We start from the raw sequence: 22,612 nt of genomic DNA on the forward strand, positions 1-22,612 counted from the left end.
GCTTCCAATCACTTCAGTACGAGGTGACTGCCACCACAAGGTTGTCGAGATAAACTGCGCCTGCGGTGCCCTTTACTTTTCAGCTTACTCACTGATGCATGTTACGCTTGTTGAGTTTTCAGCTGGTCAACCACTTGGTGAGCAGTTTTGCTGCTGTTACCTCACTTTGGGAGACGAAACGTAAACTCGACTGTATGAACAGTTCTGCGCTTTGTCGTACTTGACATACACCAATACACATCGGCAACAAGTAATACACATCAAGTAACAAGAAGTAACACTATCAGGTAAACGTTATTTGAAAATACAAACAACTTTCTGGGGAGGCCAACCACAGCTCAGACATATTCTGAGTACCAATAAAAAACGCTGAACACTCAATAACCATTCAAATTACCACAAAAAGTGTAGCAACTAGAAACATCAAGATTTATGAGATGTTTCCAAAAACCGCATAGCTGTATGAAAGGCTTTTTCTCTTTTTTTTTTTTTGCAGTTATCTGTTTCATATCAGTATATAGTCAAGAATACAAATCAGTGTGTGAACTTGTATGAAATAGCAGAAATGCTGAACTATAGATATTGTTAAAAACAAATGGTAGAGCACCTGCCTGCGTAAGGCAAAGATCCCGAGTTCGAATCTCGGTCCGGCACACAGTTTTAATCTGCCAGGAAGTTTCATATCAGCGCACACTCCGCTGCAGAGTGAAAATCTCATTCTGGAAACGTCCCCCAGGCTGTGGCTAAGCCATGTCTCCGCTATATCCTTTCTTTCATGAGTGCTAGTTCTGCAAGGTTCGCAGGAGAGCATCTGTTAAGTTTGGAAGGTAGGAGACGAGGTACTGGCAGAAGTAAAGCTGTGAGGACGGGGCGTGAGTCGTGCTTGGGTAGCTCAGATGGTAGAGCACTTGCCCGCGTGTAAGGCAAAGGTCCCGAGTTCGAGTCTCGGTCCGGCACACAGTTTTAATCTGCCAGGAAGTTTCATATCAGCGCACACTCCGCTGCAGAGTGAAAATCTCATTCTATAGACATTGTTACTGTCCGCATCGGTAGCTGCGCAGTTGGCGTGGCGGATTGCTAAGTGAAGGGGGATGGTTTCGAGTTTCGACCGGGTTGAAGATTTTCACCACGCGGTGGACTGGCTGTGGTGTTGTTTTTACGTTCGTGTCGTCATCATTTACATTATGCTAGTGAGTGCCTGAAACCAACTTTATTGAGTGATCAGTATTTTTTATTGTTATTCAGAATGTGTCTGAGCTGTGGTTGCTCTCCCCAGAAGTTTGTTTGTATTTGAAAATAACATTTAGCTGATAATATTACCTCGTGTTACTTAATGTGTACTACTTGTTACTGATGTGTATTGGTGTATGTCAAGTACTACAAAGTGTAGGAATCCGATAAAGTACCCACAATGGTTATATTTTCATAGTATAGAATTACGGACCCCAGCATTCGACAACTTATCCACGTTAAGAGTCAAATCACATTAATGGGTTGTCATAATAAAATTGAGTACACCCAAAAGAGGTTTATCGAAAGTATACAAGGCACGATTGCTGAATGAGCCACGTCTATAAAAAAGCGCGGGAAATCAAATAATGAATGAGACACTAATGTGAACAGGAATAAAATTCTTGAAAATGGTGATGCTCCCGGATGACGTGAACGAGTACTGTCTGCAGACGAACACTCACTCTGTGAATTGGTTCCGCAGGCTTGCAGTTCATTTTTTTTTTTTTTCCCCAATGACGAGAAGGGTATTCTCGATTTTTGAACTTATGCGAACAAACGACATTGCGCCATTGTTCACAGTCCGAAATACAGGCAATACTTTTACTTTTCCAACTTTATTTGGAGCGCTTTCTGCGACCCACCGTGCAGTTGGAATGTTCGTGCAATGACCAGTAGATCTGATGCACTATTGTTAATTTTTCACCTTTATTTCGAGAAGACATGCATGCGTTTCTCCACGGTTACAGGCGGCTCTCATCGTAGACTCCACAGGTCCGAGGGCAAAAAAGGTAAATAAAGAAACATGCAAAATAAAAAATTTCTGTGTTACTTACATTTGTTACCATCTCCATCCTTTCCTTCCCTCCTTTCTCATTTTAGGTAGAACTGTTGGGATAGGCTTAGCCTGGGACCAACGCCTGACATGGTGCAGATGTTTTTGTTTTTTAGAGTCAAAGTGTCGGTGGCAAATAGACTCCGGTTTTATTGGTTCCTTTATAATCAGGGAAGTTGGAGAGGGAAAAAAAGTTTGTAGAGAATTTGCCCGTGAAAAAAAGTGTAAATCGCGTCTGACTGCCATGCAGCGGGTCTGGGGTCGATTCTCGACGGTTTGGGGATTTTCTTCGCTCAGGGACTGGGTGCTGTGTTTTTTTCCTCGTCATCAATTCATCATCACCGACACGCAAGTCACTCAATGTGGCGTCAACTGAAAAGACCTGCACCTTGGTGGCCTAACTTCACCATGTGGGGACTCGCGGCCATCAGGGCCATACGATCATTTCATTTTTTTCATTAGTCTGCAAATGACGTAAATATTGAAGTTAATATTGTTCCGCACACCGTCGTCAGTCACCAGTAGATATATCTGCGCTTCCACTCGTTAACCAGCTATACCCTTGTAAGAGGTCCATGACTAAGGAATTTATTGCTAGCGCACTCGAGCAGATGTAACTTCGATGGATTGTTCACGCGCTGCTTGTGATATTGAAACGCTTACGTTTCATATGTATTCATTACCAGCGATGGCGAGGCATGACAGAATCTCTGACCAGAGAGTTATTTATCGTTGCTAGTCTGCACTTGACCGCGCGAGAGCTCAGTTCGAGAGTAGTAGCGCGCGCGAGACGACAGTAGTAGCATGTTGCGAGTCGGCAAGAGCAGTTGCGAATGGCACTCTGTCGGCAGTAGTTGTAGCGAGTGGACGGTTGTACTGAGCGGGCGTCGGCATGCTATGAAACGCGTACGTTTCAATATGTATGCTACAATAGAATCGCAGACCAGAGAGCAGTGTCGGCAGCAGTAAGGGTAGTAGCTCGCAGTCGGGCGGTTGGGTCAGGTCGCTCGTAGAGAGCAGTTGTCGAGTCGTATAGCTCACAAAGAACACTTGTGTCCTGTATGGAATTACCAAGGCTGGTCGTGGAGAACGATAACGGTGCCTGAGCGATGTAGTATAAGGTAAAACCAAAATAATTGTTATTTATTGCCGCACGCATATGTTAATTGCTACAACTGATTTTGTACTATCGTTATATCAAAGTTACATGTAAATATTTTTCAATAATTTTTCAATAATAATCTTTCTTATAAGGATAACTTTTGACAGTCATTCATCTGAATTTAAATTTTTGACTAATTTCTCCTATCCAAAATCAGTTGTTTTTCATATATAACAAAATCTAGTGGACAGCATTCCACTGGGCTGTGCCAGAAAATTTTCTTACGAGAGCAGATATATATGCGTTATCCGGCGACATCATTGAGACAAGAGTTTGCAGTTTATTCAGAATGACGCAGCATTGCTGACGTCCAGATTTACCAGTTTACATTCACAGTCAGTTAATTATTGAAAGGTTATGTATGAGTCGCATTTTTATTGCGAGGTTAGTGACCTTATTATTGCGAGGTTTCGGAATTTATCTGTTGGGAGGTTACACCCTGTGCCAACGCTAGCTGCAGGAAAGAGTTTAACGTCTTGTGACAGCACGGTCATTAGAGACGGAGGACAAGCTCGGATTACGAAAGGATGGGGAAGGAAACCAGCAGTGTCCTTTTCAATGGAACCATCCCGGCATTTGCATGGAGAAATTTAGGGAAATCACGGAACATCTAAATCTGGATGACCGGCCGGAGATACGAAACGGCGTCCTCCCTAAAGCGAGTCCAGTGTGCTGACCACCGCACCACCTCGCTCAGTCGCCACGCGCAAAGGGCCAGACGTGATGGACACAGGCATCACAAGAACACTGAACCCTGAACTAGGGTTGCCGTATATAGCTGGGACCTCGTCGGGACACTCTGCGATGGTGGCGTAGAAAAGAAGTAAACAATTTATGTGATAAAATTATTTTGTATTTAGAACACACATGAATCTGTTGCGGCAGAAGTACACCAAATTTTTCGGAAGGTTTCACCTTTTTCAGCAAGCCTTTTTTCCTTTTAACACATTGATACTCCATACAAATCAGCTTGTAGCTAAACTGGCTCTGTAAGATTAATTCCACAGTCCCTGGCAGCAGTCGATGTTTTTAACAGTCCACTGGACTGATGTTTTGCAAAATCGGGGCAGTATTGGGTCTTGTCGCGATGACGAGACAAGAACGTCCATTGTTGTGGCGGTCCCGATATATCGGGACGGACGGCAACCCTACGCTGAACTGCAGTTGGAAGTGATCTGGCCTGCAACCACCCGCCAGTTCTACTGCACAAAGAAGAGACACTGATGAACACGGAACGACGCCGGATACTCCACTGCAAGTACACAAACCCGACGGCGTACGAGTACATGTTTCATCGGCGTATCCCATATACTCACGAATTTCCTCACAGAGCGCTATTGATGTAGCGCTTAGCACTGCCATTCAGGACGCAGTTATCACGCAACAACATTACTCAACTGCGCTGCCCCAATACGATCTGAGCCTTATCACCGGGAGAAATCGCGCTGACCCAAGATGTACCTAGAGAAGGGTTGAATCGTCCGGGCGGTATCAGTAGTATCTAACGTCGTGATGAACGCCGTCGTGTGTTGCTCACCGCTCTGTGGATTTTTGTTTTCTACCGCGAAATGTGTGAAAATCAACGGCCCAAGTGAAGGTGTGGTTTCATTGACGCCCTTCATGCCTCCTGATAGCTTCTAGTGTCAATCTCAGCGGTGGTGTGTCCGAAACTTTTCACCTGCCGCACATAATCTGGGTATCGTGGTTCTTACCTCCATCGCAGAGACGTCAAACTAAGATAAGAGATGTGACGACCTTCTCATCGTGTGACACGTCTTCAGTGGCGTTGGGCAGAATTTTGGTTAGATTTGTTGCCAATGTGACATCATTAACCCACCTCGCACTTCACATGAACTTCAGAACAGTGGCCTTTTCTCCGAATGTCTCGACACCTCAGCAGACCGGTGTGGCCGAGCGGTTCTAGGCGCTTCGGTCTGGAACCACGCGGCCGCTACGGTCGCAGGTTCGAATCCTGCCTCGAGCATGGATGTGTGTGATGTCCTTAGGTTAGTTAGGTTTAAGTAGTTCTCAGTTCTAGGGGACTGATGTCCTCAGACGTTAAGTCCCACAGCGCTCAGAGCCATTTGAACCATTTTTTCTCTGTCCCTGAAACCACAGAAAGTCTTTCAAATTTTACCATTGTCATCGGGATGTTAAGTCATAATTTTCCTTCCTTTCTGATCAAAATTTACTGTAGGACAATTTCCCATAGCCCGATAATCAGGAAATGTACTCTGTCGCCTCTCCTTTCCATGGCTGCAAAATACTGTATTCCATCGGGATTTGAAGGAGTTATTTCCGGGTCTGGCGCTACCGCAGTAGCGTACGTAGGTTATACCTGCTAATAAAAGTACTCGCCTTTCTCTTTTATCCAGATTCTCTTACCGCTTTAGTGTTCAGGGTGGTTGACGACTGTAGCTACAAATGAAGGGGGAGAGTAGAGGACAACGAAGCAAGCAGATCATCCCAATAAACATCTGTCCGAAAGTCATTGCTTTCCACGCTACGATGCATGCACAAGTGTAGTAATGCCGAAGTTACAATACTGTTTTATCTGAGCACTGGTGCCACAGTTCCCACAGTGAACAGTAACTGCAATGTCAAGGTGTAGGATTCGAAGTGGCTGCCATGGTCTCATACAAATTTTCAAATGAAGGAACGGGTGACCGCTACGTTACGTACGGACGTGCTAAAGGCAATGCGCGGGAAGCAGCACTATTATACGATTCTATAACGAAGTGTATCTTCAGAGAAGACAGCCAGACAGCAATGCGTCCAGTAGGTCCCATCAGCACCTGTGCGATGCTGGTCCATTTAAACCCAATATGCAAAATGCAAGTAGAGCAAGAACGGTGTCGACACCACGAATCAAGAAACATTTACTGCAACAAGTGGACGGAATGCCTGGCACACTTACCAGAAGGATTGTTGCAGCAGAACGCGTTTCGCCCTCAACCATACAGCGGATACTACACGAAGGACAGTTGCACACATATCATGTACGAATTGTGCAAGACCTGGTCCCTGTCCGAACTGCTTTCCAATCTGTGCCGCTGGGTCCTTACGCAACGTGAGAATGATCACAGTACCTCATGCATGTGTTACAGGCGAAACATGCTTTACCCTGTGTTACTTACAGGCGAAACATGCTTTACCCTGTGTTACTTACAGGCGAAACATGCTTTACCCGAGACAGTATTATGAATATTGCAAGAACCCCCCACTCCTACTAAACATCCAGAAATGTCTCAGTGATTTCGTAGATGGTGGTATAAGAGACGTGCAGCACAACTACACACGCTTCCCCGCCCGAGTTTTGTGATAATTAAGCCAGTCCATCCTGGAACTGACCTAGTGCGCCGCCGCTCAGGAATCCTTCCTACCTGTTACGTGGAGATGCTCTCGTAGTTTTTTGTCCCCTTTCAGAGCCGTACGTAGCAGCTCCGTCGAAATCTGAAAGCGCAATACTACTGTGCATGTTTTACGTAATGTAGCGGGAGGAAGTTTTTTGTGCAAATAATCTCTACACGGGATGCTATTATAATACGTTTCTTTAAGAAACATCGTAAAATGAACTAGTTCGCTCTGATTATAAGCTAACTATTAACGGCACAAGAGTATGATCTACCGCATCACTGGATCGAAAGGCATCCTATTGACGACTGCCGACAACGGCACACAGTCTGTAACTTGAGCGTACAATCACTGTAGTTTGTATAAGCTCGTACATCTTCGGTTATGCGAAAGTTATTCATTTATTTATTAATATCAACGTTTCCTGGCACTGTAAAATTACTAAATGGTAGTATTTATGACCCGTAGACTCCTCCTAATGTTAGAGTGGCAAAAGGCAACTTCTGTTAGCAAATATTTATCAATAACAATTACTTGATTTGGGCAAGAATAAATATACTTTCCCTACGTATCTCTCTGCTGACGTCACGAGCGATTTCTGCATCGGCACCCCATCCCACTGGATCTGAAAGCACTAGATGGCCACAACCGTCTCTGCTAGCCAGCGTGGGAAGCTACTGCTCGCTCCTTACTCCGTACGTGCTGCAGCGCCGATACGTGAAATAGGAAAACTGGAAATAAAGAAAAATGCGCTCTTATCTGCAAATAAGGGGTATCTTAGAACATCAACAACGAACACTTTTGGCTTTTGAGAATCGACATGCTACAACTGAGACTGTACATCAGCTGAGATTTTCCGTTAATGTTTGGGTAGTGACTCGTTGAAAGGGCTAGATTTCCTACCTGGCCAATTTACTGGTTTGTGTACCTTGATTTCCTGCAACACAAGCTAATCGACTCTCTGTATGTTGTCCCTTATGCTGAAAGGAAGCATATGTGGTATTACATGATGTGCTGATGCGTACTTTCAAGTGACGGTTCAGGAATATGGAGCACAGATTGTCGACAACTAGTATGTAGATCATGCCTCGCAAATACCATGGCCTGCCCCGACTTGAAGTTGTTGGATTTTTTTATGCGGGATATTCAAAAGCTTTGTGTCTTCCAGCCCTGTTGAAGTTTTCAACATGGGATTAAACAGCCAACAGATTGCACATAAACGGCAGGTACATTGATCTAAGAGTCGATACCCACTATGGGTGTCTTCATTAGAATGAAATGTTGTTAAATCGTAAAATTACATTGCTAAAAAGCAATAGTCAGAATATGGAGCAGTTATGCTCAAGTCAAAAGTAAAATAAAATGTTTTAGCCTTTGCCACGTGTGCCCAGCTGGGAACAATATCAGACCGATCAGTTGTATCTATCAATTCCAGGAACACATTGTGGATGGTTGTCAGTGCATTCAGAATATTTCTGGAAGTTTTGAACGTGCACGATCATTGTTGAGGAGACTTGCTGAAGCCTGCCTTTGCATGAACAGCGAAGATGTAGAACACTTGTTGCAATGTGTCTGATTTAAATGCATATCTGCAGATTGGTTCCTAGGGAGCTCTGTTATAAGGTGTTTATGTACTAAGACATAATATTTCGTACTATGGACCTATGTTTATTAGGATTATTTGCTTCTTTCATTGGTCTCTACTTGTTTCTTTCGTTTGTACCTGCAATAGTCAAACACCCTGTATCATCATTTCCTTGGGCCATTGGCCCACTTCAACGTGGGGTCGGCCCTATTACTATGAATTTGGCAACGTTAGTGTCAGAGAGGTGGCTGGATGCCATTTCTGTCACCCCCCTGTAACCCCCAGGACGGAATTAGTGTACCCCAGCTGTCTGCGTCTAGTGTAAGCCATGAAATAGTGCGAACGTTTGCAAATGTCTGCGAGTCGTATAACTGAGGCGGGATATGGGGACCAGTCTGGTATTCACCTAGTGGGATGTGGAAAACCGCCTAAAAACCACATCCAGGCTGGCCGGCGTACTGGCCCTCGTGGTCAATCCGCCGGGCGGATTCGATCCAGGGCCGGCGCGCCTACCAGAGTCCAGGGAGCAGCGCATTAGCACTCTCACCTAACCTGGCGGGTACCCTTTACAAACCCCTTTATTCGTTTATTCAGCTGCATCCATTCACTGCAAACCACTGTGAAATGTGTAACGGATATTACTTCTCATTGTACCACTTATTAGGGTTTCTCAGAGTTTTATTCATGAGGAGTGCTGGAAGAATGATGGCTTAAAGTCCTCTGTAATCACACTGTCTGACAAGAATGTGAAGCACCTAGAAGGAAAGGAAGAAACAAAATTAATCGCCATGAGGTGAGAGAGTATGTAATGTTATTACAGTTATCACAAAATCGAGTCAAATTTACAAAGAACATGGCACCAGGAGGTTACTTGCCACTACGATGTTTTACCCCCTGTGATGCAATGATTCGGTTTGGATGAATGTCATGAAGCCGTTGTATCATCTCCTGAGGCAAGCTGGCTAACTGTTGTAAGTGGTCTAAGATATACACTCCTGGAAATGGAAAAAAGAACACATTGACACCGGTGTGTCAGACCCACCATACTTGCTCCGGACACTGCGAGAGGGCTGTACAAGCAATGATCACACGCACGGCACAGCGGACACACCAGGAACCGCGGTGTTGGCCGTCGAATGGCGCTAGCTGCGCAGCATTTGTGCACCGCCGCCGTCAGTGTCAGCCAGTTTGCCGTGGCATACGGAGCTCCATCGCAGTCTTTAACACTGGTAGCATGCCGCGACAGCGTGGACGTGAACAGTATGTGCAGCTGACGGACTTTGAGCGAGGGCGTATAGTGGGCATGCGGGAGGCCGGGTGGACGTACCGCCGAATTGCTCAACACGTGGGGCGTGAGGTCTCCACAGTACATCGATGTTGTCGCCAGTGGTCGGCGGAAGGTGCACGTGCCCGTCGACCTGGGACCGGACCGCAGCGACGCACGGATGCACGCCAAGACCGTAGGATCCTACGCAGTGCCGTAGGGGACCGCACCGCCACTTCCCAGCAAATTAGGGACACTGTTGCTCCTGGGGTATCGGCGAGGACCATTCGCAACCGTCTCCATGAAGCTGGGCTACGGTCCCGCACACCTTTAGGCCGTCTTCCGCTCACGCCCCAACATCGTGCAGCCCGCCTCCAGTGGTGTCGCGACAGGCGTGAATAGAGGGACGAATGGAGACGTGTCGTCTTCAGCGATGAGAGTCGCTTCTGCCTTGGTGCCAATGATGGTCGTATGCGTGTTTGGCGCCGTGCAGGTGAGCGCCACAATCAGGACTGCATACGACCGAGGCACACAGGGCCAACAACCGGCATCATGGTGTGGGGAGCGATCTCCTACACTGGCCGTACACCACTGGTGATCGTCGAGGGGACACTGAATAGTGCACGGTACATCCAAACCGTCATCGAACCCATCGTTCTACCATTCCTAGACCGGCAAGGGAACTTGCTGTTCCAACAGGACAATGCACGTCCGCATGTATCCCGTGCCACCCAACGTGCTCTAGAAGGTGTAAGTCAACTACCCTGGCCAGCAAGATCTCCGGATCTGTCCCCCATTGAGCATGTTTGGGACTGGATGAAGCGTCGTCTCACGCGGTCTGCACGTCCAGCACGAACGCTGGTCCAACTGAGGCGCCAGGTGGAAATGGCATGGCAAGCCGTTCCACAGGACTACATCCAGCATCTCTACGATCGTCTCCATGGGAGAATAGCAGCCTGCATTGCTGCGAAAGGTGGATATACACTGTACTAGTGCCGACATTGTGCATGCTCTGTTGCCTGTGTCTATGTGCCTGTGGTTCTGTCAGTGTGATCATGTGATGCATCTGACCCCAGGAATGTGTCAATAAAGTTTCCCCTTCCTGGGACAATGAATTCACGGTGTTCTTATTTCAATTTCCAGGAGTGTATTTGATCCTGACACTGGGATGGAGCTGAAGTCTAGGTTGGTCCTATATGTGTTCTATTGGGGACAGAACTGGTGATCTTCCTGGTCACAGAAGTGCCTCAGCATCATGCAAACAATTCTTGGAGACATGTATCACCTATGGAGGTACATTGCCCAGTTGAAAAATAGCACTATGATACCGTCGCATGACAGGCGACTCATGGGGGCACAGGATGTCCATGACACACCATTGTCCTGTTAGTATACCCTGAACCTCCTCCAGCTGCGACCTGAAGTCATACCCGATGACTCCCCACACCATGACTCCAGGAGTAACGCCACTGCGCCTCTCCAAAACATTGGAAGAATGGAACCTCTCTCCCGGTTGCCGCCAACATTGGTCATCCAGGGTAGTGCAGAAATGCGATTCAACGCTGAACACAGTGCAACACCATTTGTCAGGAGTCGATACTTCCCTGTCACACAACCACTCAAAACGCAACCGTTTGTGTTGTGATGTTAATTGCAGCCTAAGCATGGGACGGGAATTCCCTGGTCGGGCTGCAGCTAGTTTCCGACCAATGGTGTGGGATGACATGGAAGATTGCAGGCGGCCCATTACTTATTCACTGATGACAGATGCAGATGTGAAGAGAACACGATGTACTTAGTCCACAATACGGTATCCTTCCACGTTGTGGTCAGTCGTGATTGAACAGAACCTTCACGACGATTGTACATACCCTCATGTTCTCATGGCAAACAACAACATGGGGCCACTGTCACATCTGAACCACCCGCAAATCTGGATATTGTACAGTTCGACCAGCCGTCCGAACGGGAACCTACAATGAGGCACCTTTCAAACTCTGTCAGTTGCTCATAACACATACCTCACATTAGCGTTTCTGTGTCATTGACAGTGATAACTCAACATCCAGCACTGTTCACGCCGCTTATACACTGAAGCGCCAAAGAAACTGATATAGGAGTGCGTCTTCAAATACAGAGATGTATAAATAGGCAGAATACGACGATGCGATCGGTAACACCTATAACCAGTGTCTGAAGCAGTCGTTAGATCGGTTACTGCGGCTACAACGGCAGGTTATCAAGATTTAAATGAGTTTGAACGTGGTATTATAGTCGGCGCACGAGCGATGCGACACAGCATCTCCGAGGTAGCGAGAAAGTGGGGATTTTGCCGTACGACCATTTCACGAGTGTACTGTGAATATCAGGACTGCGGTAAAACATCAAATCACCGACATCGCTGCGGCCGGAAAAAGATGCTGCAAGAACGAAACCAACGACGACTGAAGAGAATCGTTCAACGTGACAGAAGTAAAACCCTTCCACAAATTTCTGTAGATTTCAATGCTGCGCTATCAACAAGTGTCAGCGTACGAGCCCTCAGCGAAACATCACCGTTATGGGCTTTCGGAATCAAAGGCATACTCGAGTATCCTTGATGACTGCACGACAGAAAGCTCTATGCCTCGCCTGGGCCCGTCAGCACAGACACTGGAGAGTCGATGACTGGAAACATGTTGGCTGGTCAGACGAGTCTTCTTTCAAATTGTATCGACTGGGTGGACGTGTACGGGTATGGAGACAGCCTCATGAATCCATGAACTCTGCATGTCAGCAGGGGATTGTTCAAACTGGTGGAGGCTCTGCAATGGTGTTGGGCGTGTGCAGTTGGAGTGATCTGGGACCCAGATACGTCTAGATACGACTTTGACAGGTGATACGTACATACGAATCCTGCCACCATTCATTCCACTCATGTCCATTGTGCATTCCGACGCACACGGGCAACTTCAGCAGGACAATGCGACACCCCACACGTTCATAATTGTTACAGAGTGGCTCCAGGACCACTCTCCTGAGTTTAAACACTTCTTCTGGCCGCCAAACTCCCCAGACATGAGCATTATTGAGCATATCTGGGATGCCTTGCAACGTGCAGTTCAGAAGAGAGTTCCACCCCCTCATACTCTTACGGATTTAGGGACAGCCCTGCAGGATTCATGGTGTCAGTTCCCTCCAGCACAACTTCAGACATTAGTCTAGTTCATGCCACGTCGTGTAGCGGCACTTCTGCGTGCTCGCGGGGGCCCTGCACGATATTAGGCAGATTCACCAGTTTCTCTGGCTTTTCAGTGTATACGCTACAAGCCCTGGTGACAACACTAAACACGAACAACACTAAAGCACTGTGGTAGCCGTTCTAACTGTCACAGAGAACTGCAACTCCAATTATTTTACATATCCGCCGATAATGTATAGGTTTACGAAGTTACATTAACATTCGACCATGCATTTCGGGTGCTTCACTGTTTTTGTCAGGCAGTGCTGTCAAACACCTCTCGCGTTCCCTAAGGGAGCAACAGTGAGGAGACTATAGTATATCCCTCACTACTGGCTCTTGACACTACAAGTATGTAACTTGACTTTCGTGGGATAGCTGACCTCTTCTTCCATGCGCCTGCCCATTCTGATTTTTCAGCATTTTCTTGACTCTCATACGTGAGTCAAACACTTTTTTGTACATACAGCATCCTCTGTTAGACCTATTACTTGTGGGTCGGATACACGTAAAGAAAAACTTAGTATGCGTGACACTATTGTTTCGTACAAAACCTCCGTTCTAGGCTGGTTGCGTTTTTCCAATATCCTGCCAAAGAAGCGAATTGTGGAACCTGCTTTACCTACCAGTGAGATTGTGTCATCAGCCCATTTCATATTCGCACAAATTCCTGCACACAAACATTTCTGCTAGCAGACTGATTCCATATGAAACACATTGATACTGTAGTCATGGGATACTAAGCTCTTTCATTTTGTAAAACGCACAACTTTACAGTTTTCAATATGTAAAGCCAATGGTCAACAGAATGAGACTGTCTTATAACCAGTTACATAAACTATATATGACGGTAGTATCTGTTCCCGAAAGAACAGTTACCGTGGATTACCATGCAGCTTTGCTAGAAATGAAATGATAATTACATGGACACCCTAGCTGCAATGAAGTACATCAACACCTGTTTGCAGCTAGGGTGTCCATTTAATTATCATTTCAGTTACATAAAGTAATGCTTGCAAAAAAAAAAACTATTTAATGGAACTGCATAAATAAATGCAGAAGAAAATAGCACACTTATTCTAAAGGCCCGCATCTCGTGGTCGTGCGGTAGCGTTCTCGCTTCCCACGCCCGGGTTCCCGGGTTCGATTCCCGGCGGGGTCAGGGATTTTCTCTGCCTCGTGATGGCTGGGTGTTGTGTGCTGTCCTTAGGTTAGTTAGGTTTAAGTAGTTCTAAGTTCTAGGGGACTTATGACCACAGCAGTTGAGTCCCATAGTGCTCAGAGCCATTTTTGAACTTATTCTAAGGTGTGGAACACGTGAACTCGAGACAATGCGTTATTCAACCAGTAGTTTGCTCGTTTTCACTTGGAGGCGGCGGAAATTATGGAATTAGACAAGAAAAGTGAAGAACTTTGGCTGCTTTATCTTGACTATATAGTCACGATTCATGTCTAAGTGTACCCGACTGTCGCAATTAGCTTTCTCCATTGTAATGGCTGCACGCTTTTTCCAGTAAGCGGGACTTTCTCTCCCGCCCCCCTCGCTTCGCAAACGGTGCAAAACTTGTCCGAAGACTACTTTCTCCGCTGTCTACACGATGCAGTAAATGCGGTTGGCAACGGACGTCAGGTACGCACACTTATTTTAGCACTTCCCGTATGTAAGGGCACCAAGTCGTATTTTTTTTAATCATCTGTCAATGTTCCAACTGTTTTAATTCTGTCCTCATTTCCCTTCCCTCCTGTGTGAGTCTGTTCATAGTTATTCATAAGCTATACCACATGTCAATTATACTACGTAGCATCATCCTTTCTTTGCCTACAATTAGTACCGTTTCCTGCTCTTTACGGAGCCACTCAATCTATCCATCGATCGTTTACCGAATATTTCATCGAACTTATCACTCTTCTGATTGCATTTCTCACTAATCCTTTTTATCAATTGTGTATTTCTTTCTCCATATTTCCATTTATTTTCCTGATTTCTGTGCCTTTGTAATACTTATAGTATCTTCTTTTGCGATCTAGTGACCATAATTCGCTTTCTATATCGCCGTGTTACAACAGAAGCATCTTCCTAAATTCTGAATTTCCCCTCTACGTTTCACACATTCCTTGCTTCCCACGTAACAATGTAAGCTTCTTCTCTTTCTCAACTTAGATTTTCAGCGTGCAAATAGTTTTTGTATCTGCCGTATCTCGCTCTGTTTACCTCTAGCCCTGTTTATTGGCTCCACCAAATCTGAATTTTAAAAGTAGTCCATCTATGAGGTAGAACATACCGGATGTCTCCGTGGGAGGCGTGAGACGCATATCCCTTGGTGTTTCGATATACACTGACGGAAAAACTAATCGAAACTCAAAAAAATAATTACTGTGAAGTAATGAAATTTCGAGAATGCATTTGTCTACGTGACATATGTGATTAACATTGCTAGATCACATGTTAATGCAAGCGCGAGGTAAGCCATTGCAAATGTGAAAAGCTGGTACATTAATAACCGGTGTAGCCACCAGAATGCTGAATGCAAGCTTGCAAACGCTCTTGCATTATGTTGTACAGGTGCCGGATGTCAGTTTGTGGGATGAAGTTCCACACCTATTGCACTTGGTCGGTCAATACACGGGCAGTTAATGCTGGCTGTGGACGATGACGTCCCGTATAAGCTCGACTGGAGACAGACTTAGTGATCGATTTGGCCAAGGCATATGTCGATTCTCTGTAAAGCATATTGGGTTACAACAGCGGTAGTTTGGCGAGCGTTATCCACTTGGAAAACATCCCCTGGAATGCTTTTCGTGAATGGTAGCACAACAGGTTTAATTACCAGACGGACGCACAAATTATCAATGAGGGTGAGTGGGATGGTCACGAGAGTACTCCTACTGTCGTACGAAATTGACGCCAAACCATAATTCCAAGTGTAGTTCCGGTGTGTCTAGCAAGGAGACAGGTTGGTTGCACGTCTTTAACTGGCCTCCTTCTAGCCCAGATACAGCTATCACTGGCACCGAGACAGAACCAGCTGTCATCAGAATACACAACAGTCCTCCACCCTGTCCGCCAATGAGCTCTCGCTTGACACCACAGAAGTCGCAAATGCCGGTGATTTGGGGTCAGTGGAATGCATGCTACAGAGCCTCTGGCTCTGAACTCTCCTTGAAGTAAGCGATTTTTAACATTTCGTTGCGTCACTGTGTTGTCAGCTGCTGCTCAGATTGCTGCTGCAGATTCAGCACAATGCGCCAAAGCCATATGTACACCTACATCTACATCCATAGTCCGCAAGCCACCTGATGGTGTGTGGCGGAGGGTACCTTGAGTACCTCTATCGGTTCTCCCTTCTTTTCCAGTCTCGTATTGTTCGTGGGAAGAAGGACTGTCGGTATGCCTCTGTGTGGGCTCTAATCTCTCTTCGAGAGATATACGTAGGAGGGAGCAATATACTGCTTGACTCCTCGGTGAAGGTATGTTCTCGAAACTTCAACAAAAGCCCGTACCGAGCTACTGAGCGTCTCTCCTGCAGAGTCTTCCACTGGAGTTTATCTATCATCTCCGTAACGCTTTCGCGATTACTAAATGATCCTGTAACGAAGCGCGCTGCTCTCCCTTGGATCTTCTCTGTCTCTTCCATCAAACCTATCTGGTACGGATCCCACACTGCTGAGCAGTATTCAAGCAGTGGGCGAACAAGTGTACTGTAACCTACTTCCTTTGTTTTCGGATTGTATTTCCTTAGGATTCTTCCAATGAATTTCAGTCTGCCATCTGCTTTACCGAAGATCAACTTTATATGATCATTCCATTTTAAATCAACCTAATGCGCACTCCCAGATAATTTATGGAATTAACTGCTTCCAGATGCTCACCTGCTATATTGTAGCTAAATGATAAAGGATCTTTCATTCTATGTATTCGCAGCACATTAGACTTGTCTACATTGAGATTCAATTGCCATTCCCTGCACCATGCGTCAATTCACTGCAGATCCTCCTGCATTTCAGTACAATTTTCCATTGTTAGAACCTCTCGATATACCACAGCATCATCCGCAAAAAGCCTCAGTGAACTTCCGATGTCATCCACAAGGTCATTTATCTATAATGTGAATAGCAACGGTCCTACGACACTCCCCTGCGGCACACCTGAAGTCACTCTAATTTCGGAAGACTTCTCTCCATTGAGAATGACATGCTGCATTCTGTTATCTAGGAACTCTTCAATCCAATCACACAATTGGTCTGATAGTCCATATGCTCTTACTTTGTTGATTAAACGACTGTGAGGAACTGTATCGAACGCCTTGCGGAAGTCAAGAAACACGGCATCTACCTGGGAACACGGCATCTACTGGGAACACGGCATCTACCTGCCTAACACGATGGCTTCCCTCTCTGTAATGCCACGTGACCGCCCGCAGACCGGTCTTGTTCTGGCTATACATTCTCGTGACCACCACTGCCACAAATCATGTACAGTGGCTATACTCCTGCCAAGTCTTTCTGCAATATCGCTGAAGGAGCATCTAGTCGTAGACCTGTTCGACGACCTCTTACAAACTCAGTGAGGTGTTGATAATGGCATCTTTATAACCCTGAAGGCATTGTTGACTAACATCACCACACCACATCCAGTCTCGAAGGTAACTAACGCTCACGACGTTTACCGTGTGTATTTAAAGTAAACACGATTTGCATAGTATAGTGACGCCACTCTAAGCGATTGGCGCAAAATTTTAATAGACGTCATCTTTCAGATGTAGAAACACGCCTGACAACTTTCGTTTATGTCGCACAATTCCTTCTTGGAGTTGCGATTTCTTTTCGTCAAGTATATTTGCAAGTTCGCTTTTGCAGTAGAGTGCGCGATGTATGAAACGTGACGAACTGCTCAGCAGATGTACTTGGAAATATTTGCTGGTGAATCTAGATTAAATCACTCCACTGCTTTAATTATAAAATCAATCTAAACAATGGGCGGCAATCTCACAGCTTGAAACATGTCTGTCATCTGCCCAATGTTTGGAAACTACAATGTTATTTCTGTCCCGTGCACAATAATAACATCACTGTACTGCGAATTACATCTCCAGTTTCGCCTCGATTTTATACGAGTACACACCATTTGTTAACTAACTTGAAGTCTTTTCCACTTTTTCTGCCATCATACCTATCTTCTCCCAACAAAAGTTATTTTAACAGTTTTACATTTTCCAACACCTACATCACACGGGAATTTCTGAAGCTCTTCGATTAAGCTCGTGGATTGCTACCGTAAAGTGGTTCGAGATTCGTAATCTTTGAGTAGCAAACCGCAAGGTTGTGCGTAGAGCATCCCTTCATTTCTCAACCCTTCGTTTTACTGTTTTTGTAAAGTGAAGAAGAGCTTGTTGGAAGAGCATCGTTTCAGACTAAGCGATGGAGCAAGTGTTCAGGTGGACAAGTATGGAGAGATGTGGAAGGAAACTGGTCGTAGTCTACACATAGGAAGCAATCGTGCATCGCCTTATCGCCTGGTCGAATTCAGTGTCACACGGGAAAACGTAAGTCTGGTTTGCCGGGCAGGGATCTGAACCCCCTCCCTCAGAAATCTAGTCCAGCTTCTTGTCTGCTGCAGCTCCCAGTCGGTGATCAATGCACCAGCACGAAGTGTCATGTAGTTTACAAGCGCTTACTCTGCATCTACATTCTGCAAACCACTGAGAAGAACATGGCAGATTACGTTTCCCACTGTACCAGTTATCAGGACTTCTTCCCGTTCCATACACGTCTGAAGAGAGGAAAAATGACAGTTTAAATGCCTCTTCATGATCTGTAACAAATCTAATCCTGTCCTCGCGGTTCCTACGGCGACAATATGCATGCGCCTGTATAATGCTGGCTCTTGAAACTTGGTAAGCAGACTACCAGGGGACAGAATAAATGTATTCGGGACTGCGAAATACTATTAGACTTTCAGAATGAGATTTTCACTCTGCAGCGGAGTGTGCGCTGATATGAAACTTCCTGGCTGATTAAAACTGTGTGCTAGTCTGAAGTTTCGAAGGTAGGAGACGAGCTACTGGTAGAACTGAAGTTGTGAGGAGGGATTTTGGGTCGTGCTACGGTAAAGCAGTCGGTGAAGCACTTATCCGCGAAAGGCAAAGGTTCCGAGTTAGAGTCTCGGTCTGGCACACAGTTTTAATCTACCAGGAAGTTTCATATAAACGATTAGACTTCATCTGGGCAAATTATTAGTCATAAATAGAAATTTTTGCCGGACTGGGTCTGGAACCCGGATTTCGCGATGTGCATGAGCGGTTGCCTTAACCACTTTGGTTATCCGAGCACGCTTCCAGGATCGACCCAAACCTCCAAATTTCACACAGCATCCACCTCCTGTACTCACACAGCTGCTGTGATTCCCGCACAGGGGCAGATTTTATTATTGTTGCCTTCGTCTGTCTAAGCATGTAATATATCTGCAGTGTCTGTGTTTTGCGGTGTACTATGCAATATCTGTCGGACATGCATGCATGTCGAAAGGACATTGCATAGTACAGCGTAAAACACAGACACTGCGTACACGATCAGGGGATAATTTTCGTCTATCTTCAAGCGTGTGCCAGTTAACTTTTCCAGAATTTCTCTCGTGGGTCAAACAAATTTGTGATTACTCGTGTTTCCCTTTTTTGCAAACTTTCAGTATTCCTTGATAGTCTTATCTGGTAGGAGCTCACACAATTGAACAATATTCTAGTATGGACAGCATGTGTGTTTTGTAAACAGTCGCCTTTCTAGAATGATTGCATCTTTCAATTATCGTACCAATAAACCAAAGTCTGCCTTCTACTTTACATACGACTGAGTCTATGTGATGGTTCCATTTCACATCCCTACGAATTGTTGCATCGAGGCCTCGTGCCTCAATCATAATGTTGTCGTCTGACATTAAGTGCACAGTTTTCTTTTCTTTACACCACTTTCATATTTTATAAAGATCTAATTGAATACTTGTACAGATTTTTTTCAGATAATACTTCATTCTAGGTAACTCCATCATGTGCGAATATCCTCAGGTTACTATGGATATTTATCATGGATCATTAATACACAACTGCAAGCGATCCAACACACTTCCGTGGGGCAAACATTAAGTCAACGACTTTCTATCTCAGATAACATGTGCGTCCTCTGCACATGTCATAAATTACGTTTGATATCCCATACGACCGTAGTTTAGACAATAAGCGGGGTTGTGGTAGTGAGTTAAATGCTTTTCGAAACTCAAGAAATACATCAACTACCTAACTGCCGTTATTAATGGTATTCAGAACGTCATGAGAGATAAGCGATAGTTGGGTTTAGCACGACCAAAGTTTCCGAAAACCTTGTATGTTGGAATAGGGAAAGCCGTTCCGTTCGATATTCTTCATTACGTTTGAGCTCAGAAGACGTTCTAAGATGGGAATTTTCTGGCTAACTGCTGTTTTCCTTCTTGTTGATGAGTGCTGATGTACCGTCTTCCAAATACTGGGCATAATTTTTCTTGTCCCAGGGATCTACAATATATTTTGGTTAAAAGCTGAAAATTTTGTACAGAATGATGTAGCGATTGCATGGAGCTCTGGAGGTTTCTCTCGTTTCAGGAATTTCAACACTTCATCGACGCCAGTAACACTAATACTTATACTGGTGAGCAAAACTCAAGGAAGAGTCACTGCCAAGTTACACAGCTCGATGAAACGTGGACCGTATACAGAAATAAGTACTTAAATATACACTGAAGCGCCAAAGAAATTAGTATAGGCATGCCTATTCAAAACAGAGTTACGTAAAAAGGCAGAATATTGCGCTGCGATCGGCAATGCCTATATAAGACAATAAGTGTCTGGCGCAGTTGTTAGATCGGTTACTGCTGCAACAATGGCAGGTTATCAAGAGGTAAGTGAGTTTGAACATGGTGTCATAGTTGGCACACAGCGATGAGACACAGCATCTTCGAGGTAGCGACGAAGTGGAGATTTTCCCGTATGACCATTTCACAAGTGTACCGTGAATATCAGGAATCCGGAAAAACATCAAATCTCCGACATCGCTGCAGCCAGAAAAAGATTCTGCAAGAACGGGACCAATGATGACTGAAGATAATAGTTTAACGTAACAGAAGTGCAACCTTTCCTCAAAGTGCAGTATATTTTAATGCTGAGCTATAAACAAATATCCACGTGCGAACTATTCAACGAAGCATCGTCGGCATGGGCTTTCGGAGCCGAAGGCCCACTCGTGTACCCTTGATGACCGCACGACAGAAAGTTTTACGCCTCGCTTGGGCCCGTCAACACAGACGTTGGACTGCTGATGACTGGCAACATGTTGCCTGGTCGGACGAGTCCCGTTTCAAATTGTATCGAGCGGACTTGTACGGGTATGGAGACACCCTCGTGAATCCATGGACGTTGTATGTCAGCAAGTGACTGTTCAATGTGGTGGAGGCTCCAGTGGTGTGGGAGGTGCGCAGTTGAGATACGATTCTGACAGGTAGCACATATGTAAGCATCCTGTATTACCACGTGCATCCATTCATGTCCATTGTACATCCGACCGAGTTGGGCAATTCAAGCAGGACAACGCGACACCCAACACGTCCAGAATTGCTACAGAGTGGCTCCAGGAACTCTCTTCTGAGTTTAAACACTTCCGATGGCCACCAAACTCCACAGACATGAACATTATTGAGCATATGTGGGATGCCTTTCAACGTGCTGTTCAGAAGACACTCCACCAGCTCGTACTCTCACGGATTTATGGAGAGACCTTCAGAGTTAATGGTGTCTGTTCCCCCCAGCTCTACTTCAGACATTAGTCGAGTCCGTGCCACGTCGTGTTTCGGCACTTTTGCGAGCTCACAGGGGCCCTACAGGTGTACCAGTTTCTTTGATTCTTCAGACTTGCACTGATGGTAACTAAAGGAAATTGACAATGAGACGAACAGAAATGATACTTTGATTCAAAGACAATTACCATAAAGTCGTCGCGATTTATGATGGTCCCCTAGACATTACAAAAGGTGGGACATGTCCCTTGGTAGGGAATGTGATCACCATAGAGCACAATGCAGGATCTGTAACGTGCACACATGCTTGCCACAAAGTTGGTAAACACCTCTTGTTGTAAGACGTTGTATTCTTCCACCAGCGCGGTTGACACCTGCTAGATGGCCGCTAGTACTGCAGTACGTCTCCCTGACAGGTCGCACACATGCTCGTTGGGATTCAAACCGGGGGAATGGGCAGGCCAGTACATTCCCAAAATATCCTCTCGTTCCAAGAGCTCCATCATCTGTGCTGTTCGATGCAGTAGTGCATTGTCATCCATAACAATGAAATCAGGGCCGGCCGCGGTGGTCTAGCGGTTCTGGCGCTGCAGTCCGGAACCGCGGGACTGCTACGGTCGCAGGTTCGAATCCTGCCTCGGGCATGGATGTGTGTGATGTCCTTAGGTTAGTTAGGTTTAAGAAGTTCTAAGTTCTAGGGGACTTATGACCTAAGATGTTGAGTCCCATAGTGCTCAGAGCCGTTTTTTGAATGAAATCAGGGCTGAACACACCCCTGGAAAGACGCAAGTGGGGAAGGGGTACAGTGTCACAATGAAAATGACTGGTGAGTTTACCGTGTTCACAGATTCTGGAGGTCAGTGTGCTCATGTAACACTATACCTCCTTACATCATACGAGGTGCGACAATAAAGTAATGAGATTGGTTTTCTTTGCAAGATGTGGCAACCCTGCAGGCTTGCATAGGCGCAATATCTTTGACCTTTGTCTATAAGCTGCTTCTAGCCCAAGCGGCACATCGATGCACCTGCTCAGTCGTGAGTTGTGCTGTAATGAGTTAACACATGTTTGTGTCTCTCGTCACGGAAATAGAACCGCATAATATTGCGCAAAAGTATGCCATTTCTTTTTGCGTTAAATTGGGTGA

Source organism: Schistocerca cancellata, chromosome 8 (assembly GCF_023864275.1).
Source record: "Schistocerca cancellata isolate TAMUIC-IGC-003103 chromosome 8, iqSchCanc2.1, whole genome shotgun sequence".
Lineage (NCBI taxonomy): Eukaryota > Metazoa > Arthropoda > Insecta > Orthoptera > Acrididae > Schistocerca > Schistocerca cancellata.